Raw genomic sequence first — 17,191 nt, 5'->3', positions numbered from 1 at the left:
CTGATGGGTCCCTAACACTAGTATACTGCCTCTCTTTGGACTTACCTAAGCCTACAATATTCAGGGCAGTGCGGAAGCCACCTTGACGCCTGGTAGATGGGCACGACACACATTTGATCAAATATGTGCGCTAAGAGCTTCCATTGACTTCCAAAGAGAGGCGATATACTACTGTTAGGGACCCATCTGCGGAAGCCACCTTGACGCCTGGTAGATGGGCCTGACAAACGTTTGATCAAATACATAAGTGTTTTATAGGCATATTCTCAGTACCACAAGCAGCATATGTTCCCTACACAATTGTACCTTATACTTTCCAAAAAAACAGTTGCAATTTTGTTACTCTTTATAATTATGCAATTCAGGATATTTTAGATTCTCAATACCAGTGTGTTTTTAGTAGGAAATATTTAATTGTGCCTCTGTTTATTACCGATTATTTTTTTTGCAATTTTTCTACCATTTATAATTAAGTATTTCAGATCATGTTAGTGTATCAATACCAGTGAGCAGTGTGTTTGTGGAAGGGGACATTTAATTTTCCCTGTGTTGATTGTTCATTCCACTCTCCCCCCCTAAAAAACAGATGCAATTTTGCTATTTGCTACCATTTAGAATTGTGCAATTCAGCACATTATATTGCATCAATACCAGCGTGTTCATAGCAGGACAGGTTTAATTGTGCCTTTATTAACCACCTCAGCTCCCCTAGCAAACTTTTTACAATTCTGCACTACACTACTTTCACGGTTTATTGCTCGGTCATACAACTTACCACCCAAATGAATTTTACCTCCTTTTCTTCTCACTAATAGAGCTTTCATTTGGTGGTATTTCATTGCTGCTAACATTTTTTAATTTTTTGATATTAATCGAAATTGACCCAAATTTTTGCAAAAAATTACATTTTTCACTTTTTCTGTTGTAAAATTTTTCAAATATAACTACATTTCTATATAAATTTTTCTCAAAATGTATTGTTCTACATGTCTTTGATAAAAAAAAAATATAAGTGTATATTTATTGGTTTGGGTAAAAGTTATAGCGTTTACAAACTATGGTGCAAAAATGTGAATTTACGCATTTTGACTTTCTGAGCACCTGTCATGTTTCCTGAGGTTCTACAATGCCCAGACAGTAGAAACACCCCACAAATGACCCCATTTTGTAAAGTAGACACCCTAAGGTATTCACTTTTTTGTCACAAGTTAGCGGAATATGATATTTTTTTTTTGTTTTTTTCTTTTTTTTTCTTACAAAGTCTCATATTCCACTAACTTGTGACAAAAAATTAAATTTTACATGAACTCACCATACCCCTCACGGAATACCTTGGGGTGTCTTCTTTCTAAAATGGGGTCACTTGTGGGGTATTTTTACTGCCCTTGCATTTTAGGGGCCCTAAAGAGTGAGAAGTAGTTTGGAATCCAAAGGCGTAAAAAAAGCCCTGTGAAATCGTAAAGATTCTCATTGGAATTTGGGCCCCTTTGCGCACCTAGGCTGCAAAAAAGTGTCACACATGTGGTATCGCCGTACTCAGAAGAAGTAGGGCAATGTGTTTTGAGGTGTATTTTTACATATACCTATGCTGGGTGAGATAAATATCTCTGTAAAAGACAACTTTTCCAATTTTTTTTATACAAAGTTGTCATTTTACAGAGATATTTCTCACACACAGTATGGGAATATGTAAAAATACACCCCAAAACACATTGCCCTACTTCTCCTGAGTACGGAGATACCACATGTGTGAAACTTTTTTGCAGCCTAGGTGCACAAAGGGGCCCGAATTTAACAGGGCATTTTTTACGCATTTGGATTCCAAACTACTTCTCACGCTTTAGGGCACCTAAAATGCCAGCGCAGTATAAATACCCCACAAGTGACCCCATTTTGGAAAGAAGACACCCCAAGGTATTCCGTGAGGGGCATGGCGAGTTTCTAGAATATATTTTTTTTGGCACAAGTTACCGGAAAATGATTTTTTTTTTTCTTACAAAGTCTCATATTCCACTAACTTGTGACAAAATGTTTTTTTTTTTACATGAACTCACCATGTCCCTCACGAAATACCTTGGGGTGTCTTCTTTCCAAAATGGGGTCACTTGTGTGCTATTTATACTGCCCTGGCATTTTAGGGGACCTAAAGGGTGAGAAGTAGTTTGGAATCCAAATGCGTAAAAAATGCCCTGTGAAATCGTAAAGATTCTCATTGGAATTTGGGCCCCTTTGCGCACCTAGGCTGCAAAAAAGTGTCACACATGTGGTATCGCCGTACTCAGGAGAAGTAGGGCATGTGTGACACTTTTTTGCAGCCTAAGGGGCCCAAAAAAATGCCCTGGCATTTTAGGGGTCCTGAAGCGTGAGAAGAAGTCTGGAATATAAATGTATAAAAAATTTTACACATTTGGATTCCGTGAGGGGTATGGTGAGTTCACGTGAGATTTTATTTTTTGTCACAAGTTAGTGGAATATGAGACTATGTTAGAAAAAAAATAATAATAAAATAAAAAAAATCTACTACTAAATCTACTACTAAAGAATGCAAAGTAAAATAGCACTGGAGGGGTTAAAAAAAAATAAAAAATAATTTAACTCACCTTAATCCACTTGCTCGCGTAGCCCGGCATCTCCTTGTGTCTCCATTGTTGAAGGACCTGTGATGACGTCACTCCGGTCATCACATGGTATGTCACATGATCTTTTACCATGGTGAATCACCATGGTAAAAGATCATGTGACGTACCATGTGATGACCGGAGTGACGTCACCACAGGTCCTTCAACAAAGGAGACACAAGGAGATGCCGGGCTACGCGAGCAAGTGGATTAAGGTGAGTTAAATTATTATTATTTTTTTAACCCCTCCAGTTCTATTTTACTTTGCATTCTGTATTCAGAATGCTATTATTTTCCCTTATAATCATGTTATAAGGGAAAATAATACAATCCACAGAACACCGATCCCAAGCCCGAACTTCTGTGAAGAAGTTCGGGTTTGGGTACCAAACACGCACGATTTTTCTCACGCGAGTGCAAAAGGCATTACAATGTTTTGCACTCGTGCGGAAAAATCGCGGGTGTTCCCGCAACGCACCCGCACATTTTTCCGCAACGCCCGTGTGAAAGGGGCCTTAGGAGGGCATTTGGATTCCAGACTTCTCACGCTTTAGGGCCCCTAAAATGCCAGGGCAGTATAAATACCCCACATGTGACCCCATTTTGGAAAGAAGACACCCCAAGGTATTCCGTGACGGGCATGGCGAGTTCATAGAACTTTTTATTTTTTGTCACAAGTTAGCGGAAAATGATGATTTTTTATTTTTTTTTCTTACAAAGTCTGATATTCCACTAACTTGTGACAAAAAATAAAAATTCCATGAACTCACTATGCCCATCACGAAATACCTTGGGGTGTCTTCTTTCCAAAATGGGGTCACTTGTGGGGTAGTTATACTGCCCTGGCATTTTAGGTGCCTAATGCGTGAGAAGAAGTCTGGAATCCAAATGTGTAAAAAATGCCCTGTAAAATCCTAAAAGTACTCATTGGAATTTGGGCCCCTTTGCCCACCTAGACTGCAAAAGAGTGTCACACATGTGGTATCGCCGTACTCAGGAGAAGTTGGGCAATGTGTGTTGGGGTGTATTTTTACATATACCCATACTGTGTGAGAGAAATATCTCTCTAAAAGTCAACTTTTCCCATTTTTAGATACAAAGATGTCATTATAGAGAGATATTTCTCTCAGCCAGCATGGGTATATGTAAAAAGACACCCCAAAACACATTGCCCAACTTCTCCTAAGTACAGCGATACCACATGTGTGACACTTTTTTGCAGCCTAGGTGCGCAAAGGGGCCCAAATTCCAATGAGTATCTTTTAGGAGGGCATTTGGATTCCAGACTTCTTCTCACGCTGTAGGGCCCCTAAAATGCCAGGGCAGTATAAATACTCCACATGTGACCCCATTTTGAAAAGAAGACACCCCAAGGTATTTCGTGAGGGGCATGGCGAGTTCATAGAAGTTTTTTTTTTTTTTGGTACAAGTTAGCGGAAATTGAATTTTTTTTTTCTCACAGTCTCCCTTTCTGCTATCTTGTGACAAAAAATAAAATTTTACATGAACTCGCCATGCCCCTCACAAAATACCTTGAGGTGTCTTCTTTCCAAAATGGGGTCACATGTGGGGTTTTTATACTGCCCTGGCATTTTAGGGGCCCTAAAGCGTGAGAAGAAGTCTGGAATATAAATGTATAAAAATTTTTACGCATGTGGATTCCGTGAGGGGTATGGTGAGTTCATGTGAGATTTTATTTTTTGTCACAAGTTAGTGGAATATGAGACTTTGTAAGAAAAAATAAATAAAAAAATAAATAAAAAAATATCAATTTCCGCTTGTGCCAAAAAAATGTCTGAATGGAGCCTTACAGGGGGGTGATCAATGACAGGGGGGTCCTCTGGTGTTTTGCGGATCCACGGATCCATGGATCGGATCCGCAAAACACATATGGATGTCTGAATGGAGCCTTACAGGGGGGTGATCAATGACAGGGGGGTGATCAATGACAGGGGGGTGATCAGGGAGTCTAATATAGGGGTGATCAGGGGTTAATAAGGGGTTAATAAGTGACAGGGGGGTGTTTGGTACTACTTATTACAGAGCTGCCTGTGTCATCTGGTGGTCGATCCAAGCAAAAGGGACCACCAGAGGACCAGGTAGCAGGTATATTAGACGCTGTTATCAAAACAGCTTCTAATATACCTTTTAGGGGTCAAAAAAAATCGCATCTACACCCTGCCAGCGAACGATCGCCGCTGGCAGGCTGTAGATCAGCAAGTTTACCTCCGTTTCCTGTGAACGCGCGCGCCTATGTGCGCGCGTTCACAGGAAATCTTGCGTCTCGCGAGAGGACGCGCCGGCGCGTGCAGGAGGAGTAACAGGGCCGCCGCAAAGACACAATCCTGCGTACGGCGGTCCTGTAGTGGTTAAAAAGTGGGTTTTCAAAATTTTCTGAAAAATTTCAAGATATGCTTCCAAACTTCTAAGCCTTCTAACGTCCGCAAAAAATAAAATGCAATTTTCCAATTGATCTAAACATGAAGTAGACATATGGGGAATGTAAAGTAATTACTATTGTTGGAGGTATTACTATCTATTATAAAAATAGAGAAATTGAAATTTTGGAAATTTTTCCAAATATTTGGTAAATTTTGTATTTTTTTTATGAATAAAAATGATTTTTTAAATCATTTTTACCACTGTCATGAAGTACGATATGTGACGAGAAAACAATCTTAGAATGGCCTGTATAAGTAAAAGTGTTTTAAAGTTATCACCACATGAAGTGACACATGTCAGATTTGCAAAAAATGGCCTGGGCAGGAAGGTGAAAACAGGCCCGGGGTCGAAGGGCTTAATGTTAAAAAATATTTTTTTCTACCATTTATAATATCATAGTTCAATGCATTTTAGTGTATCAATTCCAGTGTGTTCATAGCATGTTAATGTTAATTACCCCTACCCAAAAATCTGCAATTTTGAATAATTTATGACTGTGCAACTCTGCACATTTTAGCATGTCAATGAGGCCGGGTTCACACGAACGTGTGTGACCCGTGCCTGTGAAGCGGCCCGCAAATAGCGGGCCGCAATGCTTGTTTGCCGGCCGTAGGTCAGCCGCATCGGATCGCGGACCCATTCACTTTAATGGGTCCGCGATCCGGCTGTCCCGCGAAAAGATAGGACTTGTTCTATCTTTTAGCGGAACGGAACAACGGGACGTAACCCCAGGAGGCACTCCGTAGTATTATTTGTGGCAGTCAAGCCATATCTGCAACCAATACAGTGTCTCTGTCATTGTCATAATCAGTTACTGCATCGCCTGCTTAGACTATTCCTCCTCCTCTGCTTTTTCGTCATTCATCAATAACAGAATGCGTGGCCATGAAAAATCAATATTCACTCAACAGTCTAATAATATACAAGCTCCACTTTCACCAGGCTAAGTTTGTGGTGCATGTGCTGCCATGCATACAACATAGTGGATTAAGTTGCCATTAGGGAATGGATGGTGTGTGTTCAGCCTTGATGAATGATACCTAACTGCCATTATTTCTCAAAAAAAAAAAATAATAAGCCATTCCTGCCATGTAGTCTTACATGACATAGAATGTGGGATGCTCCATGCAGTTGTGGCTGTTTGGCAAGGTGCATGCCACCATCGACAATTAAAGCAGAAGTTTTGGGAAGGGACAGTATACTGTGTCAATATTTTGCATGGCAGAGGCGAGGCAAGGTCCTATTGAAGCCTCCACTTTGTGGCGGTCTGGTTACCTTACCAGGCGCCTACCTGCTTCTGGATAGTGATGGAGGAACATCGTCCGGGACATTTCGCGATGTGAGCACGCGCTTGCGATTAAATGTTCGCGAACCATGCGTTCGCGGCGGGCCCCATTAATTTTATTGGCAGGCGAACCTGAAAAACCTTCAGGTCATATTTGCAGCCACCAAATACTTACGAGAAGTGCACAAATAGTCCCACAACATGGACAGTGACATACCAGAGGGGTATAAATGGCAAAAATTCCCCCCAAAAATATGTATTTTAATCAGGAGACATTTTTATGCGTCTTAAAGGGAAACTCTCCAAAAAGTGCCCTGCTGGAGACTAGACATTTTTTATTTTAGGCCACGGGAGTACGGGCTCCAAAAATTAGGCATTTACCTGACAGAAAACAACAAGTGATTATGTGGCTTGAGGTATATTAGACGGTCAGTGGATAACAATTTTACTGTAGGCCAGTGGAGTGCAGGCCCAAAAAATTATGCATTCACCTGAAAGAAAAGAAAAAGTGATTATGTTACTGGAGATATATTAGACCATCAGTGCATAACAATTTTACTCTAGGCTAGTGGAGTACAAGCCCCAAAAATTATTCATTCACCTGACAGAAAAGAACAAGTGATTATGTGGCTGGAGGTATATTAGACGGTCAGTGCATAACAATTTTACTGGAGGCCAGTGGAGTACAGGCCCCAAAAATGATGCACTCACTGGACAGAAAAGAACTACTGATAATGTGTCTGGAGGTACATTAGGCGGTCACTGGATAAAAATTTTACTGTAGGTCACTGGAGTAGAGCCCCCAAAAATTTTGGCATGCACCTGACAGAAAAGACCTTTTATGCTGCTGTATATACATAAGACAAGGACCATTCTTAGTTCTGGCGGATATGTGTGGGATGGCATGAGGAACTTTAATTACACGTGGTTGTCACAGGTGTTGAATTCCTCTGAGATCCATGGCTCATTCATTTTTAGAAATGTGAGTTAGTCCACACTGTCGTGAGCTAGGCGAGTGTGCTTATCAGTCACAATCCCCCCTGCTGCGCTGAACGTTCTTTCGGACAGGACACTCGACGAGGGGCAAGCCAGCGTCTCTTGCAGCAAGGCCTGGAAATGCTGCATTCTGACAGCCCTCTGTGATTCTCCTCCCCCCAGCCATGGACACCAGGGATCCCAGAAAAGTTTAAAGCATGCTCTTCTTGCTGCTCCTCCGCCCCTGCAACATCCTCCTCTGACTCCTCTTCGACTCCTGTTGTTGACTTGTGTCAGATGGAGTAGCCCCCCTAGGAATTCATCCAGCTTTGCGACTTCCTCATCTTCCTGCTCCTGCTCCTCGACGGCTTGATCAATGACACGACGCAATGCATGCTCCAGAAAGAAGATGTAAGGTACGATGTCACTGATGGCGTCCTGGCTGCGACTGACCAGTTTGGTGATCACATCAAATGGCCGCAGAAATCTGCATGCGTTGCACATGAGCAGCCACTGGCACGGTGAAAGAAAAACAAGCTCCTCAGAACCTGTCCTGCCACAGAGTTCGTACAGGTAGTCGTTAACTGCACGTTTCTGCTGGAGCAGGCTATCAAGCATATACAAGGTGGAGTTCCATTGCGTCAGGCAGTCACAAATCAGACGTCTGATGGGCAGGTGGTGTCGCCGCTGAATGTCAGCAAAGAGAGCCATGGCCGTGTAAGATCTTCTAAAAAGGCCAGATATTTTCCTGGCCTGCCGCAAGACGTCCTGGACCCCAGGGTATTTGGCAACGAATTGTTGCACGACTAAGTTAATGACGTGTGCCATGCACGGCACGTGTGTCATTTTGCCCGTTTCAGCACGCTCAGCAGATTGGCACCATTGTCGCACACCGCTTTACCAACTGTCAAATTGATTAGGGTAAGCCACTGATCGGCCTGTGATCGCAGAGCTGAAAGCAGTGCAGGACCGGTGTGGCTGTTGGCTTCAGCACAGCATGGCAGCGTCTCACCTGGCACGTCGAATAGGTTCAGGGGAGCTTGAGGGGTTCAGCGGAAGAGGCAGTAGCAGTGGAAAAGGAGCAGTCAGTTGAGTAGGAGACGGAGGATGGATTAGGAGGAGGCGGAGAAGAAGAGGCAGGCCTGCATGCAATCCGTGGTGGTAACACCAAATCCACACGGTATCCACGGATTACATGCTTGACGGCCGTCAGAAGGTTCACCCAGTGGGCAGTAAAAGTTATGTACCTTCCCTGCCCGTGTTTGCTAGACCACGCGTCTGTGGTCAGATATATATTGGCACGGACACTGTGTGCCAGAGATATATTAACTTGCCGCTGAGCGTGGATATGTAGTTCAGGGATTGCCCTCTGGGAGAATTATTTCCTTCTGGAGAACTTTCATTGCAGTGTGCCAATGGCCACAAATTTTCTAAAGGCCTCCGAGTCCACCAATTTATATGGCAGTAGTTGGCGGGCTAGCAGTTCCGACAAGCCAGCGGTCAGCCGCTGGGCAAGAGGATTATCCAGCGTCATCATGTTTTCACGCTCGAACATTTGTGTCACGGAAGCCTGCCTTGTGCTATATGAACGCGATGACGGCACGGTGGACTGGAGGAAAATTTGACGAGAGAGGAGGAGAAGGGGCAGGACGTGAAGCACCGGGAGTGTGTCTTTGTGGGTTCTGACGGCGTTGCTCTCACTGGGCTCGGTGATGGAAGGCCAGGTGCCTTCTTAAGGCGGTCGTCCCTAGGTGAGCTTTGGGCTTACCGCGACTTATGCATTGACAGCGCAGGTTGCAGATGCCTCTGAACTCCCTTCCTCTTCCTCTCTTGTGGGCACCCACGTGATGTCCATCGACACATCATCATCGTCACCTTCAAAACCACTGATATTAGAGATCTCGGAGTAGGCAGCAACAGCGGGGACCACCCTCCTTGGGCTGATCTGAGTATTGTCATCAGACCGCTGGCTGGCGGCCATTGCTACCGTCTCATCCTCATCCGATGCCAAGAATGGCTGCTCATCGGTAAGGTCTGGGAATGGATGGGAAAATAATTCCTCTGACTCGAGTGGAGGGGCTATGGTCGTGGTGGTGGTGTTTTTGGGGGTGCACACAGCAGAGAGTGAGGAGGGTGCAGATAGAAAGGATGAGGACGGTGCAGAAGCGGAAGGCTGAGTGAGCCATTTAACCAACTCTGGTGCGCCCTTTGAAGTTATCACACGCACCTTCTCCAACTTAGGCTCCAGCCTGGTGCACCTGTCCGACCCCTACCATCCCTTCGGAACGGTCTGCTTCTTACTCTGCCTGTCATTTTCTAATTGACCCTCTTTCTAAGTCCGTAGAGAAGAGCAGTATTTGTGGAAGAAGGTATATCGCAGCCCTCAATCAGTATTTGGTGGAAAAAAGTATATAGTAATTGCACCCCTCAATCAGTATTTTGTGGAAGAAGATATACTGTATAGCACCCCTCAATCAGTATTTGGCGGAAAAAGGTATATGGCACCCCTTGCAAATAGTTGTTCCATTAACGCTTGTCCCTCTGTATACCTACGGTATCGCAGCAGAACTGCACACAACTGCTGCACAATACAAATGCACTATAATATACTTTCTATGTTAGAAAGCATATTATAGGTATATCACACCCCTCAATCAGTTTTATTTGGGGCAACAGGTATATCACACCCGTTGCAATCAGTTATTCCACTAGCCTTTGTCCCTCTATATAGCTTTGGTATCGCAGCAGAACTGCACACAACTGTTGCACAATACAAATGCACTATAATATACTTTCTATGTTAGAAAGTATATTATAAGTATATCACACCCCTCAGTATATCACACCTATCGATAGCACATCTATACTAGTCCTTAAAAGGACTTTTGTTGGCCTATTAGCTAGCGTTTGGAGTCCCTAACAGTCTGTCCCTACTCCACAAAAAAAAAACTCTCCCTACACTGGCAAAACATGTTATAGGTTGGGGGTGTGTCCATGTGCTGAAACGTCTCAATTGGTTGTCATGTCCCACCTGATGGATATATCATGGGTCAAAGTTTGGCGCAATGCAAAAGAATATGGCGCATGCGAACAACGCCATATTTTCGCATGTTCGGCTAATCGTGAACGAACAAAATTATCCGCGAAACGACAGCCGGGCAAACCACAAGGCCATCTCTACTTCTGGACATGCTTTTATCCTCAACAATAGGAGGGCAGAACATTGTTTCAACTCCTCTTCCCTCCTCTCATATGCGTAAACTGAAACTTTGACATGCTGTCTTAGAACTGATGAGCCAAGGTTATAAAAGCTACAAAGCATATTAGTTGCTAAATTGCATCAAGTAGCAAATATTTTGCAGGCCATCAGCTACAAAGGACAATGTGGTCAGCGACAATGGCAGGAACATTGTGGTTGTGCTGCATTTTAGGGAAAATAACACATGTTCTCTGCATGGCACACTTGAAAAATGTATTGGTGCAACATGTTTTTAGAAATTATAGTGGCTTGCAAAAGGTGCTGACCATGTCCATGAGTGTGTGCATTTCAGCCATTCTTGTGTGGCTAAAAATGATTACACCATACAGCAGTCAATCTGAACAGGATACAAATGTTTTGGGAGCAAGCAGTAGCTGCTTATGAGGGATACGTGTGTCTTCAAAAAGGCCACCAGATTTATCTGTAGGGACAACTGTGGCATCTACTATCATTCCCCTGATAATAAAGCAAATGCTCATGCTTATGCAAGAATGGATAGCAGAAGAACAGTTTACTGATTTTGCTAGCTGCCCTGTAACTATTGACAAACTTCCATGGAGAAGAAAGTGAAGGAGTATACGAATGATTAACTATCACTGGAGGAGAAGGAGCAAGTGAAGGAGGAGTCAGTGGTGCATTATCCCAACACAGCTGCAAACCTACTACTTTGTATGTTAAATTCTATGTTGTGCAGCTACTGCTGCCGCTACTATTGTTACCACTAGGGGTGAGTGAATCGATCTTTGGATCCAAAATTCAAAGTCAAATAGTTTTTAAACTTCCTTTTAATGCTGTACGGAGATATGTATGGAGTGAGGGCTCATTTATCACGTTGCAATTCTGTAACATGATAACATGTTTGAAGTGTGTGGTTTTATTACATTTTTTAGGGAGATGAAATAAAAAAAAAAGGCAAATTGGCCTTTTTAATTTTTTTTTTTTCTGTTATGCCATTCTCTGTGTGGGATAAATATTTTCACTAGAGTCTTTGTACTCCTTGGATATGAACAGTTTGTTAGATCAGATATCCTTGCTGTTATTACATAGCTGCCAACTGTCCCAAAGTTGTGCTGCGCAAGGTCAAAAATAGGCAGGGCTACTGCAGACCCCATCCACAAATAGGTGTTTCCGTCAGATTCAGGGCGTTTCCCTGACCGCAGCTTATATGCACCGACTTTATCAACTCAAATGTTTGTAAGTATGTTATTATTGAAAGTTTCTCGAACACTCTCCACTGTCTTTTGTTACTGTTGAGACTTCCAGTTTAAGGCCAGCACTCCTGAAGTGTTGCTGCTCTGAACTGTGGTTTCTTGCACCAGTGTATCACTCATTACTTTATATATCAAGACTGAGACAGTACTTAGGTGCTGCTCCCAGAATACTGCAGGCGGCAGCTGGCTGGTCTCTGTCTGATCCACCACATGCAGCAGACCTCAGATCTCCCTGCCCCCAGCACTCTCTACACAGGCATAAACTGGTCTCAAGGACCTCCACAGGAGGGTCATGTTACCAAAAGGTCTTGCAAAATGTACATGACGGGACACTTGGGACACTAGGTACCAGAATAGCAATGGACAGAAAAACATACATATCTCAGTCTATATGACAAGGATGCACATTACCATAATACACTTAACAAAAGAGCAATACAGTAGAAAATAACAGCCAGCTATACAAATAGCAGGTATGAAAAGTCTAGTTTTTAGAAAGGGGTTTCTCTCCACACCTTACATGCAATTTATAATTGCACCAGCAAATCATGTAACTTCCTCTTTTTAACAGGATGACAGCTAAATCTTCTTTTAATAAAATGGTTAATCAATGAGTTCAGCTCTGCTATACTTTTACAGCGCTGCTCTGAAACATAATGTGCAGCTTTTTGCTGCAATTTAACACCTGTATAGTCATCACAGATGAAGATGCTTGGGTACAAAGAGTGTTCACAGTTTCTTTTTAAACCAAGATGTATTTTTCACGTTTGTCACAGAAAGAAACTTACGTTATAATTAGCATCTGCATTTAGATTTGTTTGTGACAATAATTTTAGTCTTGTTGATTTTTGTTCTATAGAATTATTTTATTTTTTATTTTTTTGCTTTCAGCTTCTTTCCATGTAGGCTAATTGTGCAGGTGCAGAACTATCCACAAAATGTTTAGGTAGTTTCTACTTGAGGTATGATTTCAAGTTATACTAAAGTATTTTTTTAAACGATTGGATTTGAAATGTTAAAATACAAAATATTAAAGGGGCTTATTGGGCTTTTACTATTGATGACCTGTCCTCAGGTCATTAATAGCAGTATGTATGTGCCATCTTCCTGCTCGCTACTGCTATGTCTATTGATAAGCAGCAGTGGGCAGGAAGAGAGACCGGAGAAGGCAAATGCACACGGTGCGCACATTACCTTCATACAGCTGATATTCGGGGGGTTGCTGGGTTTCGGACTCTTGCCGATCTGATATTGATGACCTATCCTGAGGATAGGTTACCAGTATTAAAAGCCCGGAAACCCCTTTAAATATCTCAAATGCTATATTAAGATTATATAGCTGAATTCAGATACATTAGTTTGATTAGCTTAAAGAGGACCTTTCATGGGTCCAAAGAATATGAACTAAGTAGCAGGCTACATAGAGTGGCGCCCAGGGATCTAAGTGCACTTACTATTATTCCTGAGCGCTGCTCCGTTCGCCCGCTGTGGCCCCTGGTAATTTCCCAACATTCGGTGCAAGTAGGAGGAGACGCCAGTGTCTCAGTGTCTCTCCTTCTCCCTGACAGCAGCGCTCCTAAGGAATTTAATTTGCGTACAGATGTGATGTACTTTAATTGATAAAGATGTATTTTGTGATATCTACATATATGTGTGGGAAAAAGTATTCATACTCCTTGAACTTTTCCACATATTTTTCATGTTACACCCACATACTTAAAATACATTTGTTTGTGAGTGTAACATGAAAAAAAAGTGGAAAAGACCTCCACAAACTTAAATGTATTCCATTGGGATTTTAGATGACAGACCAAAATAAAGAAGAAAGTGTGTGTGAAGTGAAAAGAAAATGATACATGATTTTCAACATTTTTAATAAATTAAAATCTGGAAAGTGTAGTGTGTATTTGTATTCAGCTCCCCTGAATCAATATTTTGTAGGACCACCTTTCGCTGCAATTACAGCTGTAAGTCTCTAACAGCTATACATATCTAGAGGCTGAAATTTTTGTCCATTATTCTTTGCAAAATAACTCAAACTCATTTGGATTGGATGGAGAGCATAGGTCTGGAATTTTGCTGGGCCATTCTAACACATGAATATGCTTTGATCTAAACCATTCCATTGTAGCTCTGGCTTTATGTTTAGGGTTGTTATCCTGCTGGTAGGTGAATCTCCGCCCCCGTCTCAAGTCTTTTGCAGCCTCTAACAGGTTTTCCTCCAGGATTATCTTTATTTAGCGCCATCCATCTCATCAACTATGACCAGCTTCCCTGTCCCTGCTGAAGAATGTTTTCTGCAACACATAGCATTTTGCATTTAGGCCCAAATTTTTTTTACTTTGGTCTCATCTGAACAGAGCACCTTCTTCCACATATTTGCTTTATCCCCAACATGGTTAACCCTTAGAGGACCCTGGGATTTTTCATTTTTTCATTTGTTTTTCACTCCCCAACTTCCCATAGTCCTAACTTTTTATTTTTTCGTACACATAGCCTTATGACGGCTTATTTTTTGTGGGACAAGTTGTACTTTCTAATGGCGCCATTTATGTATGCATACCATGTAGTGGGAAGCGAAAGGAAAAAAAAAGAATTGGGAAAAAACGCAATTCTAACAGAGGTTTAATTTTTTTTTTTAAATTACACTATGCAGTAAAATTGACATGTTATCTTTATTCTCCAGGTCAGTACGGTTACAACAATACCACACTAATATAATTTTTCTTGCATTTCAAAACTGAAAAAAAAAAAATTAACCTTTGAGAAAAATAAATATAAATTAGCTGTCACGACTGGGAGTGCGGTGTCAAAGAGTAAAGGGGATCAGCCTGGCCAAAAGGAGTAATAAGGGAGCAGGTCACCTCCTACTGCGTCCCTAATCCTCTCCTTGACTACTCACTGTATGAGCGGACCCCGATGGTAGGGCGACTCATACTCAGGATTCCTAGAAACCCTAAGTCGCCCTGGTAATCCCTCACTTAGGAGCAGGGGAGAGACAACCTGTTCATCCCAGTCATGGAGGAACAGGAGTCTCTATCTGAGGCCAGGCTGAAAGGAGAGGGGAACACATACAGCTATAGAGATGGCAGGTAAGCGAAACCAGTAACACACTTACCTGCCACAGACACACTGACTGGAACCCGTGCACAAGTGCTGGTGTCCACACCAACATTAAAAGGACACAGCACACACCACAAACCACACAGGAACCCAGGACAACCATAGCTGCAATAAACGTGAGACACCATAAGAACATCTATGACCACAAGGGTGGCCCTCACTGGACAGATGGAACAAGCCAGGAAGATAGCTCCAGCATACACCATGGCTGGAGTACCCCCCAGCTTCAGGCATCCAGCAGAGGCTAAATAGCCCAAGCAGCCGCACCCACACACACATAAACCCAGTGTTAAAACATTAGGAAGGGAGTTAACCCTTCCAACACCAGACAAGGGGAGGAAGCCACTTAAAGGGGAAGTGCACACATAAGCATAGAATGCTACACGTTGCCGCAGGCAACAACATGCGTGGCAACCATGTCACGGCAATCACCCAGAAGACCGAGACACTGCCACCGCATGCACACACAGCAACACGTTGCCTCGGGCAACCGCAAGTGTAGCAACAGTGTCACAGCGCACACCATAGGCCGTGACACTCCCACCCCTCAAAGCCCCCCCACCAAAAAAAAAAGGGAACAAAACAGAACACCCAAAAAACAACAGGACGGGGGGTGTAGGGGAAAGGAACAGGATCAGCGTCAGAGCAAGGATGTCTCTCTAAGACTGCCGCCAGCCCCTGGAACAACACACAGGAACCAGGGCACCAGCCACCAAACAGCCCAGAGAAACCGCACTGAACGCTGCATCCACCTCAGACACGGTTCACAACAGGTCGCTGCCGGCATGCATCCCCAACCAGCACACAGCCAGTACACCAAGGAATGCATCCAGCACACAACACAAACCACACAGGAACCCAGGACATCCATAGCTGCAATAAACGTGAGACACCATAAGAACATCTATGACCACAGGGGTGGCCCTCACTGGACAGATGGAACAAGCCAGGAAGATAGCTCCAGCATACACCATGGTTGGAGTACCCCCCAGCTTCAGGCATCCAGCAGAGAATAAATAGCCTAAGCAGCCACACACACATAAACGCAGTGTTAACAAAACACTAGGAAGGGAGTTAACCCTTCCAACACCAGACAAGGGAAGGAAGCCACTTAAAGGGGAAGTGCACACACAAGCATAGAATGCTACAAGTTGCCGCAGGCAACAACATGCGTGGCAACCATGTCACGGCAATCACCCAGAAGGCCGAGACACTGCCACCGCATGCACACACAGCAACACGTTGCCGCGGGCAACCGCAAGTGTAGCAACAGTGTCACAGCGCACACTATAGGCCGTGACATTAGCACCATATTCTGACCCCTATAACTTTTTTGTAGTTATGTATACTGTGTGAGGACTCATTTCTTTGCGGGCAATCTATAAATTTCAGTGATACTAATATGAATGTGCGACTTTTGATCACTTTTTATAGAAAAATTATTGGGGAGTTGAAGTGACAAAAAATGCCATTAATATTGATAAATTTTTTTGATTGCATGGGCATTTTTGCACTTTATACCCATAATGCCCATGATGTTTATTTTTTTTATTAGTTAAGTATTTTTATTTTAAGGAAAGGGATGGATTTGAACTTTTATATATATTTTTTTATATTTGTTTAACTCACCCTGGGTGCCTATAACTGGGGATGAGCAAATTTTTCAAAAATTAAATTTGCCGGTTCATTAAATTTTTCGGGAAAAATTATGTTTGATCCGAACAAATTTGCGGAGAATTACATTAAAAAACTTCCTGGCTGCTAAGATCATTTATAGTGAGCTAGTCTGATGCATCAGGAATTGGTGGTTGGAAATCCTGGCTGATCTACGCCTGATTCATCTTCACAAAAGTCAGTCTCTCCACATTTTTGGTGAACAGGCGAGTTCTCCTTGGGGTGACTATTGCCCCTGCTGCCCTGAACACCCGCTCTGATGCCACACTACTGGCCATGCAGGACATGTTTTCCAGGGCAAACTCTGCTAGTTGCGGCCACAGAGACCAAGGAGAGGGGGTGACATGAAGAGACTCCTCCTTAAGCGTGAGGCCTTTTGGATACACACCTTGGATACACTGCGCCCAAGGGGCTTAAATAGAGATTATGAGGTCATGCATTTATGATGTGTGTGTATGCATATACTTAATCAACATATTTTTTGTATCCTTTTTAGACCTCTACCTTATGAAGAATTCTCCAACAAGGCAGAAACAATCTCTACAGAATGTCTGTTTATTTGTTGCTGATTTTTGATTGACATATTTCTAAATACCACCCATTT

Source organism: Bufo bufo, chromosome 3 (assembly GCF_905171765.1).
Source record: "Bufo bufo chromosome 3, aBufBuf1.1, whole genome shotgun sequence".
In the NCBI taxonomy this organism is placed as follows: Eukaryota; Metazoa; Chordata; class Amphibia; order Anura; family Bufonidae; genus Bufo; species Bufo bufo.
This window is presented reverse-complemented; position numbering follows the sequence as displayed.